This window comes from Tupaia chinensis, unplaced genomic scaffold, assembly GCF_000334495.1.
Source record: "Tupaia chinensis unplaced genomic scaffold, TupChi_1.0 Scaffold000184_1, whole genome shotgun sequence".
Lineage (NCBI taxonomy): Eukaryota > Metazoa > Chordata > Mammalia > Scandentia > Tupaiidae > Tupaia > Tupaia belangeri.
The window spans coordinates 5,737,274-5,752,642 of NW_006159659.1; the positions used below are offsets into that span (position 1 = coordinate 5,737,274).

General features: G+C 36.7%; 1 protein-coding gene and 1 long non-coding RNA gene across 6 annotated transcripts in view; one reads left to right on the forward strand and one right to left on the reverse strand.

The window, feature by feature from the left end:
• The window catches only part of HYCC1 (hyccin PI4KA lipid kinase complex subunit 1), a 114,976-nt gene that overhangs the window by 11,285 nt on the left and 88,322 nt on the right, over positions 1–15,369 (forward strand). Inside the window, exon 2 of one of the 5 annotated variants that reach the window (XM_014587137.2) lies at positions 5,211–5,333. The exons of 3 other annotated variants lie outside the window; for them this stretch is intronic. The gene's annotated coding sequence lies outside the window, so the exon portion shown is untranslated. The remainder of the gene's footprint in view (positions 1–5,210; positions 5,334–15,369) is intronic. One more of the 5 variants, XM_027771121.1, reaches the window with a different exon arrangement.
• LOC102474493 (uncharacterized) lies at positions 3,839–5,868 on the reverse strand. Its single transcript, XR_334279.1, has 3 exons — positions 5,850–5,868; positions 5,477–5,532; positions 3,839–3,948 (listed from the first exon to the last, which is right to left on the reverse strand). It is a non-coding gene; the product is annotated as an uncharacterized LOC102474493 (long non-coding RNA).

Consider the following 15,369-nt stretch of genomic DNA (forward strand, 5'->3'; position numbering starts at 1 on the left):
GGGACTTAAAACTGGTATTTTTAAATTGGTACATTATAGTACTTTATGTAATTCATATTTTTAGTTTGTTGTTTGTTCAAGATTGACTTGCATTCCTAAGTCCTGTTTGTACCTGGTAAAGAATGTTATGTGTACCGCATATCAGAGATCAAGGAATTTGGGAAATCCAGTACTTTTTCATTCTAATTTAAATATTTGTCATTGTAGAGCCTTGCATCAGGGTAGCCTTTTAGTAGTAAATGTTAAGTGATACTTGTTTGGTGTGTGTTTTCTTGAACAAAGAGTCTTTTGATTGGTTGAACATTAGTTGCTTTCTCATATAAATGTATAAAGATTCATTCAGTCATTTGTACTCGACTTAATGAAAACATTGTATATGAGTTCTTAAACTGTACTATGAAAATTATTTTAGGGTTCAGCTATGAGATAGTTTACATTCACTCTACTGTAGAGTGATGAATAGATTTGGAAAATTAATAGAATAATGTAAGCCTTAAAAGTGCTTAAATTGGGTGAGCAATTGTGAACTTTCCTCTTTTTGAATACATCTTTTCTCCCCCTTTAATGTAAATTAATGTTTAGTTAGTTTAGTTAGGGTATTGTTTCTATTCAATACACACAGACTACACTCCCATTTTCTCACTGTGGGGGTATAAAAAGTTGCTGATCAGACCTCTTCAGTTTGTCAGACATGTGTGGACAGAAGTCTGACTACTTACCCCGAGAAAAGGCATGTATGCCTCTTCTCCAGGCCTAGGTCACTCACAATTGGCTTGGAAATAAACCGCATTAATTATTAATTATTAATTTTACAGTTGGTTATATATTTCCGTCGACACATGTATATGCTCTTGATCTAAATTTTAAGGTGCTTGCTGATTCGTTAGTCAATAAATGTTACTGTGGTGGACAGTGACCACACAGTCCCCAGAGCAGTGCTCACTTTAGTAGTCTAGAAGAGGGAGAGACTATTTTGGGAATTGAGACTTCAAGTAGGTCGTGATAAGGGAATAAAGAGGAAGGTGGAAATATTTTAGAAGTGGGTAGGAGAAGAAGCACCAACTATATAGTGAAGGTAGAAATGTGCAAATCAAACTGACTGTTAGAGAACTGTAGATAATCAGAAAAATGTTTACATGAGTCAGAACCAAAATATTGAAGACCATGAAGTTGCTGTCTCTCGCTCTGTCTCAGTCTTCCTCATTTTTTCTTCTCTGTCATGAAAAAGTAAAACAAATAAAACTTTTTTTAAAGAAGAAAATTTAAGTACTTGCTAAAATGGTGGCATGTGTTTCTTGGAACCAAAGTCAGCATTCTTTTCATTGTCATATTGCTACTTCTATGTATAGAATATTTATTGAGCTGTGTTAAAACACTGTGTGAAATTACAGTAAACCAAAGCAAACCAAACCAACCCAACAGACAAAAACATCCATGTGGAGAGATTTGTAAGTGGAATATAAGGTATGTCTTCTTACAGAAAGGGGTAGAAGAGAGATTTTAACTATGTTTATTGTAATTTGTGTAAATTATATTTTCTATTTAAAATGTTTTATAGGTGAGTTCTTTTTTCTTTTTCTTTTTTTTTTAAAGATTTTTCGCCACAGAGTACGTTGACTTGATGGAGAAAGAGAGACAGAGACAGAGAGAGAAAGTGAGAAATCAGCCCCCAGTGAGGATGGTCATGCCACAAATCCCTATTGCTCCATTCTTCTCTTGGGATTTTGGGCACATGTGTCTTATGTGACTTTCAAGCTGCCCGGTCCAGCACTTAAACCAACTTCAGCCATGTGGGAATCCAGTGATTCATTTTAATAAACTCTTCCCCTATCATACTTATAATAGCTAATTTTTAACAATCATCATTATTTGGAGATGAGATGTTCTTTTTATCTACTTGTGATAATGATACATTGAGAGAAGAGGAAGGACAAGCAGAGAAAGAACATGTTAAGAAAATAAGAATAAAATGTGTTATTTTTACTATGAAAATGTTAAATGTTATGCAACTTTAGGTGGTACCTTAGAAAGGCCAGTCTGTTCATGAAAATCACATTGACCAGTTCACACAATGTAGGTAAGAGCAAATATATTTCATGTCACTAGATTATAAAGCTCCAAAGAGTTTATTGTAATATAATGTGATTTACTGAATTGGATTCTATTAGTCAAGAATCGATAAAAGGGTCCAGCAGATACTTAGTTTCCTGTAGTAATTTCTTTCTCGACAACAATGTATAATAGAAAAATAAATGCTTAAAATATTTTAAGATTTAAACATTCTAATAGGACTTGTAAATACAAATAGGAACCAAGATAGAAATTTTTGCTGTACATTACTGTAGTCTCACATTCAGCTATAAAGCAATATATAGGGTACATTTCGCTATACTAGTAAAAGACTTTATACTACTAAAAACTTTATTTTAAAAATAACTTTGTAATTAATAGACTGCTGAAATGAATTAACTATCACCCTTGTTAATATGAATCACCATGGTCACAATGAATTATTGGGTCATTGGGAAAGTCATGACGTGTTTTACTGTGCAAAAATGCGTTATGACTTTTTCAAAGACCCAAGGGTTATTTCTTTGGTTATTATAATTAAAAAACAAACAAACAAAACAAAACAAGAAAATGTATTCGTAAAATCCACTGAATTTCTGATTGGGAAGAATCAAATAGAAATCTGAACAGTAGAGATCTGTTGCATTTGTAATTATGGCCCTATTAGTACACATTACCACCATTAATTGTATTCACTCATATTTTCTCATTGAACTCCCTACTTTGCACCTTCATTTTCTATAGAACATCTGAGCCCTATTGGCAGACTTGGTTAATGTTTGGGAGTCTCATTCCAGCTTAAAGGGCAGTGACTCACCCTAAGACTTAAACCCACAATTTAATTGGAATTTGGTTCTTTTAACATTTCTTTAAGCCTTTGTCCCCAACACTGAGGAGAAAACTGCCACTTAGAATGCAAAATGCTTTAAGGAAATGTATTTCCTTCTTTTTTTTTTTTTTTTGGTTGAGATTTTTGCTATAGGATGTGTGTGGCTCCTCAGAGACACAGAGACAGAAAGTGAGAAATCACCTCCCTCCACCCCAGGGGATATCCACGCTGCAATTCCTTCTTCATTCTCCCCCTCGGGATTTTGGGCACATACACTCACGGTTGCACAGCCCTATCCACCACGTGAGTTTTAAGCTGCTGGGTCCAGGACTCAAACTGTGGCCCACTGTGTGGGAGTCCAGCAGTGTTAACCATTACTCCATTTGCTGGTCCCTGGAAAGTGTATTTCTGTCTGCTATTATGTTTAGAAGAGAGAGAGAAAAGAGGGATGAATGATAGCAACATACTTGAATGATAATGTTTACATTTGGCTTTCTTTTACATGTCTCCTTATTTTCTTCATAGCATTTGTTTTCATGGTGGTCTTCAAAAAGCTCATGAAAAATATGTATTATAAAACATTATGCGTGGACTGGGCCAGCAGGTGGCATAGTAGTAAGGCACTGGACACTCCTACATGGCCGATCATGGTTTGACCATGGTTCTAGTCCTGGACTTGGTGGTTTGCTTTCTCACTTTCTCTCTTTCTCTGTGTCTCTCTCTGGTCAAATGAAAATAAATGAGTGAAATAATAAAATAAAATAAAAAAGTAAATAAAGTTTTAAAAAAATGCATGGACTTAAGTGATTTTTGCACCCAAATAAAATCATCCTGTAATTCCATTTTCCACAAACATTTTGAAGTCCCTTCATATTTGATTTTATTGACTATTATACCTTGAGTTACCTTGATTTGTTTCAAAGGAGATTAAGGGACTTGGCTTCCACTATAAGATATTTTAGATTTGCTTGTCTCTCCTAATATGCTGTGAATCCCTTATGTCAACTAGGACATGGCAGTTCATGAATAAGTGGATGATATTCCAGTACCTTTAGTAAAAGAGAAGAAGAACTAGAGTAACTGCTGGGTATTAGTTTATTGCAGCTTTGGATGTTATGGTCTGAATTATGTCCCCTCCAAAATTCATATGTTGAAATCCTAACCCCTGGTATGTAACCGAATGTAACCGAATTTGGACATAGAGTCTTTACAGAAGTAATGAAGTTAAAATGAGATTATCATGGTATAATGATTTTACACGGACTAGTATCCCTGTAAGAATTTCCCAATTTGGATACAACATGTAAAGAAGGAAGTCAATGTGAAGAGAGCCCTCTATAAGCCAAGAATAAAGGCCTGAAACCTCCTCCTCTCATACCTCTCAAAAGGATCTAACCCTACTGATACCTTCATCTCCGACTTCTAGCCTAGAAAACTGAGAAAATTTTCTATTGTTTAAGTTGCCTGGTCTTTGTTATGGCAGTCTAGTGTAATATTGATGGTTTTTATGTTTGGATGTAGCAAAATTAAGAATACTTGCGTATTCCCAAGGAACAGTTTGCCAAACTCCATGCCAAAACCTCAAAACGTTTTCTACTTCCCCTAGGCAAGACATGGATAGAGAAAACCCAAACTATTTGTCTCTTTTGCCATCCTTCCCAGTGTAGCCAATGATAAACAGCTGGCTAATTCTTTAGTTCAATTGAATTTGTTTGGTTTGGCAAGGATAAAATGTTGATGGGGTATTTGTGTTCTTAAGTGTACAAGAGCCTCTGCCAATAGACCTGGTTGTTTTTTCAAAGTCTAAAATAGAAGAGGAAGACTGAATAAAACACTTTTTAGTATGATATTAATTTGAACTAATTGCTTGTGCATAATCTTAGCCACATTATTTTGCCTGCGTTATAGGCAAATAGGGGTAAACCAGTGTGTCTTTTGGCTCAAGCCCATCACTTTCATGGTTGCCATGCCTTCTGATCATCAACTAGTCATACTGAGTTGCCAGAGCCATTTGTAGCAGTTTTTCATTACTTGATTTAGTAATAAGCAAGATATATGCAGTTTATATCTTCTTTTCATTTAAAATTGAGTCATTAGTCAGAGTGCTGGGTTTAGTCAATTCTTTTATAGTATTTTGAAATACTTTTCTTAAAGAAAATTTTGAACACATACAAAAACAAAACACTTGCATTTTTATCATTTGGAGGCAGATGACCAGAGTTCAGAAAGAAGTGTAAACAAACTTAACTTGAAAATGGAATGAAGGCCTCTGTCCCAGAAGTAAAAAAAAAATGTGTTTGTCATCACGCAGGGCAAAACAAACATACACCTGACTTCTGGGCAAGTAAGAATTTTGATCTACTTTTGGCATTTAAACTTTAGTCATATCTATGGATTTTTGGAGCACCCTGGCTGCTGGTATGTAGGCACTGCCGTAAGTACCAGTTCTGTACTCTTTTTTTTCTTTCCCTTCATTCTAACTGAGAAAAATACTGAAACCTTCAATTTTCTAAAAGTCACATGCTAACAAGTGGTGGAACTGGGTTTAACAATGAAATGAAGACTTTCCGGTCTTACCTATTCTTTCTGTGACCCTGGAGTTTTCCACAGCTGCAGCAGCAGACACGTGTTTGCTTAGGCAAAATGAAACAGTAATATCAGTTTAAATTCAGAAACAGATCTAGTTGTGGTCTATTAAGCCATTAAAGAAATTTATAGAAGTGTGAAACAATGCCATTCTTACTAATTTATTTTGTTTAGGAAAATTGTTATTTTTAATAAAAATAAGTTATTATATTAACATGTAATGGATTTATAATTGCTATTTAAAAATAAATCAATATTTGCAATTTTTGTCATTAAAAACTTGAAATATACTATCAACAAAAGCTCTCTGGGGTTTTCAATTTTCTCTTTTTTAAAGATTTTGCCATAGGGCATGTTTACTCACCGAGGTGAAAGAGAGAGACAGACAGTGAGAGAGAAAGTGAGAAATCACCCTTCCCAGGGGGCGATGGCCATGTCACAATCCCTTCTCCATTCTCCTTCTGGAATTCTGGGCACACATACACATGTGCCCAGCATGAGTTTTCAAGCCACTGGGTATAGGACTGGACCGTTGTCGACCGTGCGGGAGTCCAGCACCTTAACCACCATGCCACCTGCTGGCCCCTTCAATAATTTTTCAGAATAAAAAAAGGTTTTGAGAACTTGGATGTGAGAGAGACAGAAAGAGACAGTGCGAGGGAAAGTGAGAAATCACTCCCTGGGAGAGATGGCCATGTTGTAGTCCCCTCTCCTCCATTCTCCTGAGATTTTGGGTATGCATGCATATATCCCTGGTGTGATCTTCAAGCTGCCAGATCTGGGGCTTGAACCATAGTTGGCCATGTGGGAGTCCGGTGCCTTAACCACCATGCTATCTGCTGGCCCCAGTACTGTATATATTTTTAAAAAGCTTAAACACACAATTAACAGTGTTTTCTTTTGAAGAGTGGAATAAGAGCGAGGAGAAGGATAAACATTTCTTTTAATTAGATGGAAAATATTTAAGCATTGACATAAAAGGAACTCCAATAAAGAAAAGGGTTAGCAGAGATGGGAGATTAATGTTCTATCAACATATTTATAGTTTTTGTTTACTTTTTTCTTGATAGGAATATAATTCTGTTGTAGTTACATAGTAAACAGAACCTGTGTTACTTATATTGCTAGTTTTATGTGTTTCTCATGATTTCATCATGATTCTGTACTTGTGGTTATTCTTCTAAAAAATACTGGGTGTGAAACTGAGCAAGAACCCCCTAATGTATTTTCTAGGGTTCCTGAAATATAAAGTCCATTTGCATTGTAATGGCCCAGAGTAAGGAGTAAGTCTTCAGACTTTGGTTATGATAATGACCAACATGGACCATGAGTGAGGGCCATTTGATCTCTAAAACTCACTAAAAGGAAAGATTTTCATTTCAATATGTAAGATGTTTTGTAGACTGGAAACTGCTGGTTGTAAGCTCAGAGACTTCAGGCTGAATGGTTCCAGACACCTGAAGAGGAATTTGATTATCTAAGGCCTCACCAATCAAAAATGCCCACGAGATGATTACGTCCTCTTGAACCAATCACTGAAGTGATCATGTGCCTGTTACCTCTGACCCTAATTTTGCCCTTAAAAAATGCATGTGGGGGGACTGGCAAGTGGCGTGGTGGTTAAGGGCGCTGGACTCCCACATGGCTAACCACGGTTCGAGTCCCGGACCTGGTGACTTGCTTTCTCACTTTTTCCCTCTTTCTCTATCCCTCTCTGGTCAAATTTAAAGTAAATAAAGTTAAATAAAATAATTCTTTAAAAAAATAAATGCATGTAGGGAGCATCTCGGGGAGACCGGGTCTTTTCAGCATGAGCTGCCCATTCTCCTTGCTTTGCACTTTGCAATAAAGCTATATTTTCCTTCATCACACCATGTGCCTATGGCTTGGTTTTATAGTGCTTGGGCAAGCAAACCTGATTTGAGTTCGGTAACACATGCTGCCTTGATTCTTTTTTTTTTTTGTCTCATCTATTCCCTTCTCCTTTACCATTTGGATTACAGACTCCTAAGAACACAGACCATATTTTACTGTTCTTTTGTCAATTGTGCAAAGTCATAGAAACGGTTACATTATACTCAGTAGGCTCTGAAGCATTCACTGAATTATTAATGTTGTCATTTGAATATATAGTACTATTGACATTTTGCATATATAAAAATATTAAGTGACTTATCCCATAATGTGACCTCTCAGTCTATGTCTGTTTTTTTTTTTGCCTAGTCCTATTCTCTTTCTTTGTTCTTACTCTGTCCCTGCCAAGACTACAGTGTGAATAGATTGTGTGAGCTGGACAGGGGATGAATAACAAATTTTTCAGCTTGAGGTCCCAATCTGGTTAAGATGTAAAAAGTATTCCTAGTCAATGTGGTACTTAATCATGCAGTTATACAATACTCATGTCAGTGAATGCTATTGAAGTGATTTTTTTGGGGGGGGCGAGGAGAGGTTTTTGCCTAAGGGCACATTGCTTGCTGGAGAGAGAGACAGAGAGACAGACAGAAACAGTGAGAGGCAAAGTGAGATATCACCATGGAAGGTGTTAGGGGGTGGGGAATGATCATGCCTCAATCCCTTCTCCATTCTCCTCCTGGGATCTTGGGCACACATGGACATGCAACTGGGTCCAGCACTCGAACTGTGGTGGGCCACGTGGAGTCCAGTGATGTAACCACTACGCCATCTGCTGGCCCCTGAAGTGATTTTTACACTGCTCTCTTAATATCCGTCACCATAAACTTTACAATTTGTGTCTTAATTATAAGGGCTTAATGGACTTTGACTTACTGAGGTATTTATTACTTGGATCATTTGATAGTACTGTATTTATATTTTATGAAAGATGGTGCAAGCATTTTGGAAAATCTTACATCAGCAATTCCTCTTAAAAATTTCTACCCAATATTACATTTAAAATCATTCATTTGTGGTAGTTTTATATTTAACAAAATGCACTTGTAAAATTTTAAATTAATGAACTCATTAGAATTCTGTTTTTTTTTTTTTAAGTTTTTTTCTTTCATGACAGATAAAGAGAGACTGACCCCGATAGGATCTTGCCATACCATGACCTTTCCTCCAGCCTTCCAGGCAGCATGCCTGGCATGTTTGGATTGACCCAAGATTCAAACCCTGCCTCTAGTATTGTGCAGTGGTTCTTACTTCCAGTTCCACCATAGCTGGGACCTTTTTTAGAATTTTGTGAAACTCTTTTTTTTTTTTTTTGAGAGTTTTTTTTCGCTATAGGGCACGTACACTCGCCAGACAGAGAGAGACATAGAGACAGAAAGCGAGAAATCACCCCCCAGGGGGGATGGTCACTCTGCTGCAATCTCTTCTCCATTCTCCTCTCGGGGTCTTGGGTACGCACTCACATGCGCCTGGCGTGAGTTTTCAGCCACCGGGTCTGGGACGCGAACTGCGGTTGACTACGTGGGAGTCCAGCGTCATAGCCATTACGCTAACTGCTGGTTCCCGAATTTTGTGAAACTCTAATAAGAAATTTTTAAGTGAAGGTTATCTTTATCAGTCAATCAGTATGTAAAACATTCTCTCAAATGATGCTGTTGTGACTCACAGATGTTATTACCATAGTTTCTCCTTGGCAATTTGCCTTGCCAACCCACATACATCATTGATATGAGGCTGGAGTTTTTCTGGGTAGGTTGTAAAAAGCTAAGGAGTTAAATGAAGATATGGTAGAGAGGAGAAGCATAGGCAATGACATGGAAACTGGAGTGGCATGGTGTGTTTTGGAGAACAGTGATGAGTGAAATTTAGTTAGGTAACTTATGCCACATGATGGGGGAGTTTGGTACAGAAGAGCTGATAAATCTGCTATCGTGCTGTGTTCAAGAGAAAAGTGGTGTTTTAGGAAGAGTAGTGTGGCAGCCACATGCATGGTGCACCAGAGGAAGGAGAAAACCAGGAGCAAGAATGGCAAAGGAGGCCCAGACTCATGGTGTTACCATGGAGATGGAGAGTGGATGGTAAATTTGATAGGAATGATGAGGGGTGAAATGCATTCCTCTATTAACTGTCTATTGTATGTATTTATGCTTATCTGGGCTGAACTTTGCTTGTAATTATTAACACCATTTTAGACTTTAAAATTATGTAATTTTTACTTAAAATTAATATGATTTTAAAAACACTTTAAAATGATGTATATTGATGGTGAACTTATTAAGATTCTATTTTCTGGTGATTTGTAATTCTAAAAATAATGTTATAGATCTTTCTGAAATGAAAAGCAAACCTCCCTCTTAATCTTCCAAAGTATTTTGTAGTTTATTTGATTAACAAACAGAAAAGCAGCTATTTAATTGCATATGTAAGAAATCCTTTGGCAAGCAAGTGATGTTTCTTTACTAGAAGGCTTATTATTATTATTTTAAAAGATTTATTTATTTCTCATTTTATTTATTATCATTATTCTTCAATTTTGATCAAAGGGAGACAGACAAAGAGAAAGGGATAGTGAAAAAGCAAGCTGCCAGGTCTGGAACTCGAACCATGGTCAGCTATGTGACAACCCAATGCATCAACCATCACACCACCTGCTGGCCCCAATGGCTTATTCTTTAAGAAAGCTTGTCTTTATATTCTTTAGTGATTAAGAATGTCCTCATGCACAGAAAGTCATGTGTAAACTGTCTTTGTGACCTTGCAATGCCAGCTATTACTTTGAACTATAGTTTTTAGCATCTTGTAACTATGAGTTCTACATTAAGCAATACTTAAAAGTATTACGTGCTTAACAAAAAATAGAAAGTACTTTAAGTTCAAGGTAATTTTTTTCTGGTTATGGCCAATGACAAAGAGTACATAAAAATCTACTCAACCATATTCATCATTTTTACAAAAGAAAGTTTTCCTTAAGTAATGTCAATAATATATATTAGTTTCCATGTTGGAATATAAGCATAAAAGCAGAGTGAGGAAATGGATGTATAATCATTATGTTATAAATAATTTATACCTTAGTTCATTGATGAGAAAGTTAAATTTGAATATTTTAACACCAATAGTACTAACTTTATTTAAACAAGCAAAAGTGGATTTTTAATTTCTTACCTATATGTATTGTCTATGTCATTCATTGCTTTCAGTTTTCTTTTGATTAGATTCCTGTGTAAACCCTGACTTTGAATGATTACATTCTCTTGAGACTTTTTCTGCATTGTCTTCCTGGACAGTCATTTTATTTCTTTATTTATTTATTTTTAGAGATTTTATTTTATTTATTTATTTATTTATTTTTAGAGATTTTTGCTATAGGACGTGTGTGCTTGCTGAAGAGAAAGAGAGAGAGACAGAAAGCAAGAAATCACCACCACCCCACCCTCACCACCTCGGGTGGATGACCACCTTGCAATTCCATCTCTTCCATTATCCTCTGGGGATCTTGGTCATGCACACACATGCACCTGGCGTGAGTTTTAAGCCACTGGGTCCCAGACTGGAACTATGGTTGACCACATGCGAGTCCAGTAATGTAACCATCACACCATCTTCTGGTCCCAGATCTTATTTTATTTTAAGGTTTGTTTGTTTATTTCTTCCAGAGAGACAGAAAAGGGGGAAAGATTGTACCCTCAACAGGGTTTTACCCCAGCCTCAGCCAGCCAAGGGCATATGTGTACAGGAAGACCTTGGGGAACAATGCTGAGATCTTCCCAGTTGCTTCTAGCATCACAGGTTATTTTGTGTTATTGCTGCACCACCAAGGCTGGTCCCATCAATTGCTTTATTGTAACTAATCTAACAATTGTTTACTGCTTTTCTCCCTGGTATTGTCTCTATTGTTTTTTCAGAAACTTTTTTTTTCTATCTGGACCTATCTGGAGCCTTCTTCAGCATATATTGCTGTTCTTTTTCTGTATTAAACATATTAAAAATAGATTTTTATCATGAATACTTAATTTGGGACCCCTTGTATTTAGCTTACCTCCACTTTTAGAAAAGTCACTTATTGATGTACCAACAATGACTTATACAAGCATGACTTTACAGTGTATCTCTAGCTCTGATTCCTTACTTTTTCCCCAGTATAAAACTTCTTGCTTTTAAGACCTCCCACTTTTTAAAAGTTTGTTTGTTTGTTTATCTATGAGTAAGAGAGTTGGGGAGAGAGCAAGAGAGAGACTCCCCTAAATGGGCCTTAATGTTGTGATCCAGCCCTATCTTCAGCCAGATTGGATCATGGGCACACATTTGTTTAGCATACGTACTCAGGGAGGTCTCTGGACCTGGAACCTTCCCATGTGAGTTGGGTTATAACGTTTTCTGATGTGCCACGGTCTGGCCTCCCAGAACGACTGTTATTGCATGATATGGTGTCAGTCACCATGGAGCTTTAATTAATGAGGTACATATATATATATATATATTTTTTTTTTTTTTGAGAGGTTTTTGCCATAGGGTGCATGCGCTCGCCATAAAGACACAGAGCAAGAGAGAGACAGAAAGCGAGAAATCATCCCCCGGGTGGATGGCCATGCTGCAATCCCTTCTCCATTCTCCTCTCGGGATCTTTGGTACGTATGCACATGCACCCGGCATGAGTTTAAGCCACCAGGTCCGGAAGTCGAACTGCGGTCAACTATATGGGAGTCCAGCAACATAGCCATTATGCTAACCGCTGGTCCCAGGTACATGTTATATTAAAACTCAGAATGGGGTCAAAGAGTGGTGTGGTACTTAATATGGCTGCATCCCACCAGTACGGTTTGAGTCCCAGACCCATCGAGTTGAAAGACATACCAGGCATGTGTGCATGTGTGTCCCTCAAATCCCAAAAGGAGAGAGAAATGGAGGAAATGAGATTGTGATGTGACTATCCCCCATGGGAGATGATCCCTTCCACCCCTGTTTCCAGGGAGTGCACGCATGTGCCCTCTGGCGAAATTATAAACAAACAAAAAGCTCAGAATGAAATTCAGGATCTAATTCATACATTTGTTTGTTTATTAATTCTCTGGCCATATGTTTATGTATCCATTATGTGTGAGTCAGTTGAAAAAGCTACACTGTAACTTATTATTATTTAAAATGTTTGGTTGGGTCAATACAATATCATTGTTGGGGTTAAGATAAGAATATAATGTGAAGACTAAAGAATAAAATACTAGATTTAGAGAGGGCTTATTATGTATTGCAAATATTTTAAAAATTAACTTTATATAGGGTAATACTTGTGAAATACTGCTTAGAAACCTAGCAAGGTTTTGAATATAATAATTTTAAAGTTGTGCTCTGGAACATATTTTTTTTTTTTTTAAAGGTTTTTCGCTATAGGGCGTGTGTGCTCACCAGACAGACAGACAGAGAGAGACATAGTGACAGAAAGTGAGAAATCACCCCCCAGGGGGGATGGTCACGCCGCAATCCCTTCTCCTCCATTCTCCTCTCGGGATCTTGGGCACACACGCACATGCGCCCGGTGTGACTCTGGAACATATTTGAGAAAAATAAGAAGTTATATAGCAGAAAACATCTATTCTAATTTTGTTCTGTTTACCTTTGAGAAGAATAAAGTTTTTTTTTTTAATGTGAGAGTACTTTTTGAATATTGCTAAAGCCATCTAATTAGACTTATAAATAAGCCTGCAAAGTAATACATTGAAGACTTTGCCACACATGTTAATAAGTTACACATTAGATATAAAATGTGGAGATGGGTTAGCAACTGTAGAGAGCCTCTTGCTGCTCGTTGGTAGAGAAAAACAGTTTTTAAAATCACTTTCTGGTTTGTGGTTACTTTGCTTTTTGCCCTACCTAATCTTTAGTGATACCTTTAGTCATAACTGTTACTCACCTTGGAGCCTAGGGTTAATGGAAATAAATGTTTTCTTACAGTGTTATAAAATTTGGTAAGGACAAAGAAAAGCCTTCAACTAGCAAACACTATTGGTTTTTAATTTTCTGTTAAATATTTATCCTATACTTTATAGAATTCCACTGGCTTCTTTCTAGTATGATAATTAAATCCAATTAATTTCAGGTCCTATTTTTAATGTTTATACACTTTCTTTTACAAATTTTTAATGGGAACCAGCAGTTAGCGTAATGGCTATGTCGCTGGACTCCCACGTAGTCGACCGTGGTTCGTGTCCCGGACCCGGTGGCTTAAAACTCACGCCGGGCGCGTGTGTGTGCGTGCCCAAGATCCCGAGAGGAGAATGGAGGAGAAGGGATTGCGGCGTGACCATCTCCCCTGGGGGGTGATTTCTCGCTTTCTGTCTCTATGTCTCTCTCTGTCTGTCTGGCGAGCGCACGCGCCCTACAGTGAAAATCTCTCTCAAAAAAAATTTTTTTAAATAAACTTGTATTTTAAATTCATTTATGTTGAACTTTTTTTTATTAATTGCCAGTGAGTGTATGTACTTGCTAGAGAGAGAAAGAGAACAATAGATGGAGAGAGAGAAGACCTCTCAGTGGAGTGTAGTTTTGTTGCAATTTTTTTCCCTCCATTTCTCTATCTCGTCAGGATTTGGGGCATACATGTACACATGCCCTCTGTGTTTTTCGTGCTGCCAGGGCTGGGATTTGAACTACAGTCAGCCATATGGGATCCAGCTTCTTATGCACAGCACTTAACCTCTGTAGTATGGGGCTGACCCTCTTACCTTCTTAAGATATTTTTCCTTTTATAAAGTTTAAAGTAACTTGTCACCTGAAATAATTTTATAAGTTTTACTATATGAAATTTATTTTCAGCTTTATTTAGGTATAATTTACAAAATTATGTTCATTTATAGTTTTAATGATGTTTTAATATATGTGTACATTGTGACATGATAAGGCAATTAACACATCCATTACCTTACATTCTTTGTGTGTGTGTGTGTGTGTGTGTGTGTGTGTGTGTAGTAAGAACATTTAAGATCCACTCCCTTAGCAATTTTCCAATCTATAATACATTATTATTAACTGTAGTCACCATGCTGTGCTTTGGATCTCCTGCCTGATTGAAGCTTTGTACTCTTTGCCCAACATTTTCACATCTCACCTCCCATTCACTGGCAACTTTCTGTTTCTATGAGTTCGACCTTTTTAGATTCCACATATAAATGCAGTTATTTGCCCTTCTGTGTCTGGCTTTTTTTATTTAGCATGAGGTCCTCTAGGAACTTGCTTGATTTGGTAATTTAAAACTACATGGATGACATTTAAAATGTTCAATTCTCATAATTTTATGGCTCAGTAAATATTCATAGGTATTAACCTATATAAGTAAAAGCCCTTTTAGGGTCTCAATACTTTTTTAAAGTAATTTTTTATTTTAAACAATCATAGATTTCCCTAAAATTTTACTATAGAGAGTACCTATATACCCCACATCCAGTTTGTTGCCCTCAGTGTTGACATCTCTATTACCATTGTAGATTTGTCAATACTATTATATTACAAGTAAATTCCAGACTTTGTCAGGATCTGACCAGATTTTTCATTATTGTCCTTTTTCTGTTGTAGGATCAATCCAGGATGCCAAATTGTATTTAATTGTCATTTCATCTTAATCTCCTTGGCCTGTAAAGTTTCTCAGTCTTTCTTTCTTTCTTTTTTTTTTTTAATGACCTTGTCAGATTTAAAGAATACTGGTTAGACAATGTGTAGAGCATCACTCAAATTGAACTGTCTTTAATGTTTTTCTCCTGATTGTACTGAATTCATGGGTTTTTGAGGAGAATACTAGAGAGATAAAATGCCTTTCTCATGACATCACATTAGGCAATACATGATATTCACATGATACCATGGCCAATGTTAGCCTTTAAGGACATATTTGCCAGATTTATCTACTATGCAGTTACTGTAGCCCCCCCTTTTCATACTTTCGTCTCTGGAACTGAATCGTTATGTCCAACCTAACATCAGCA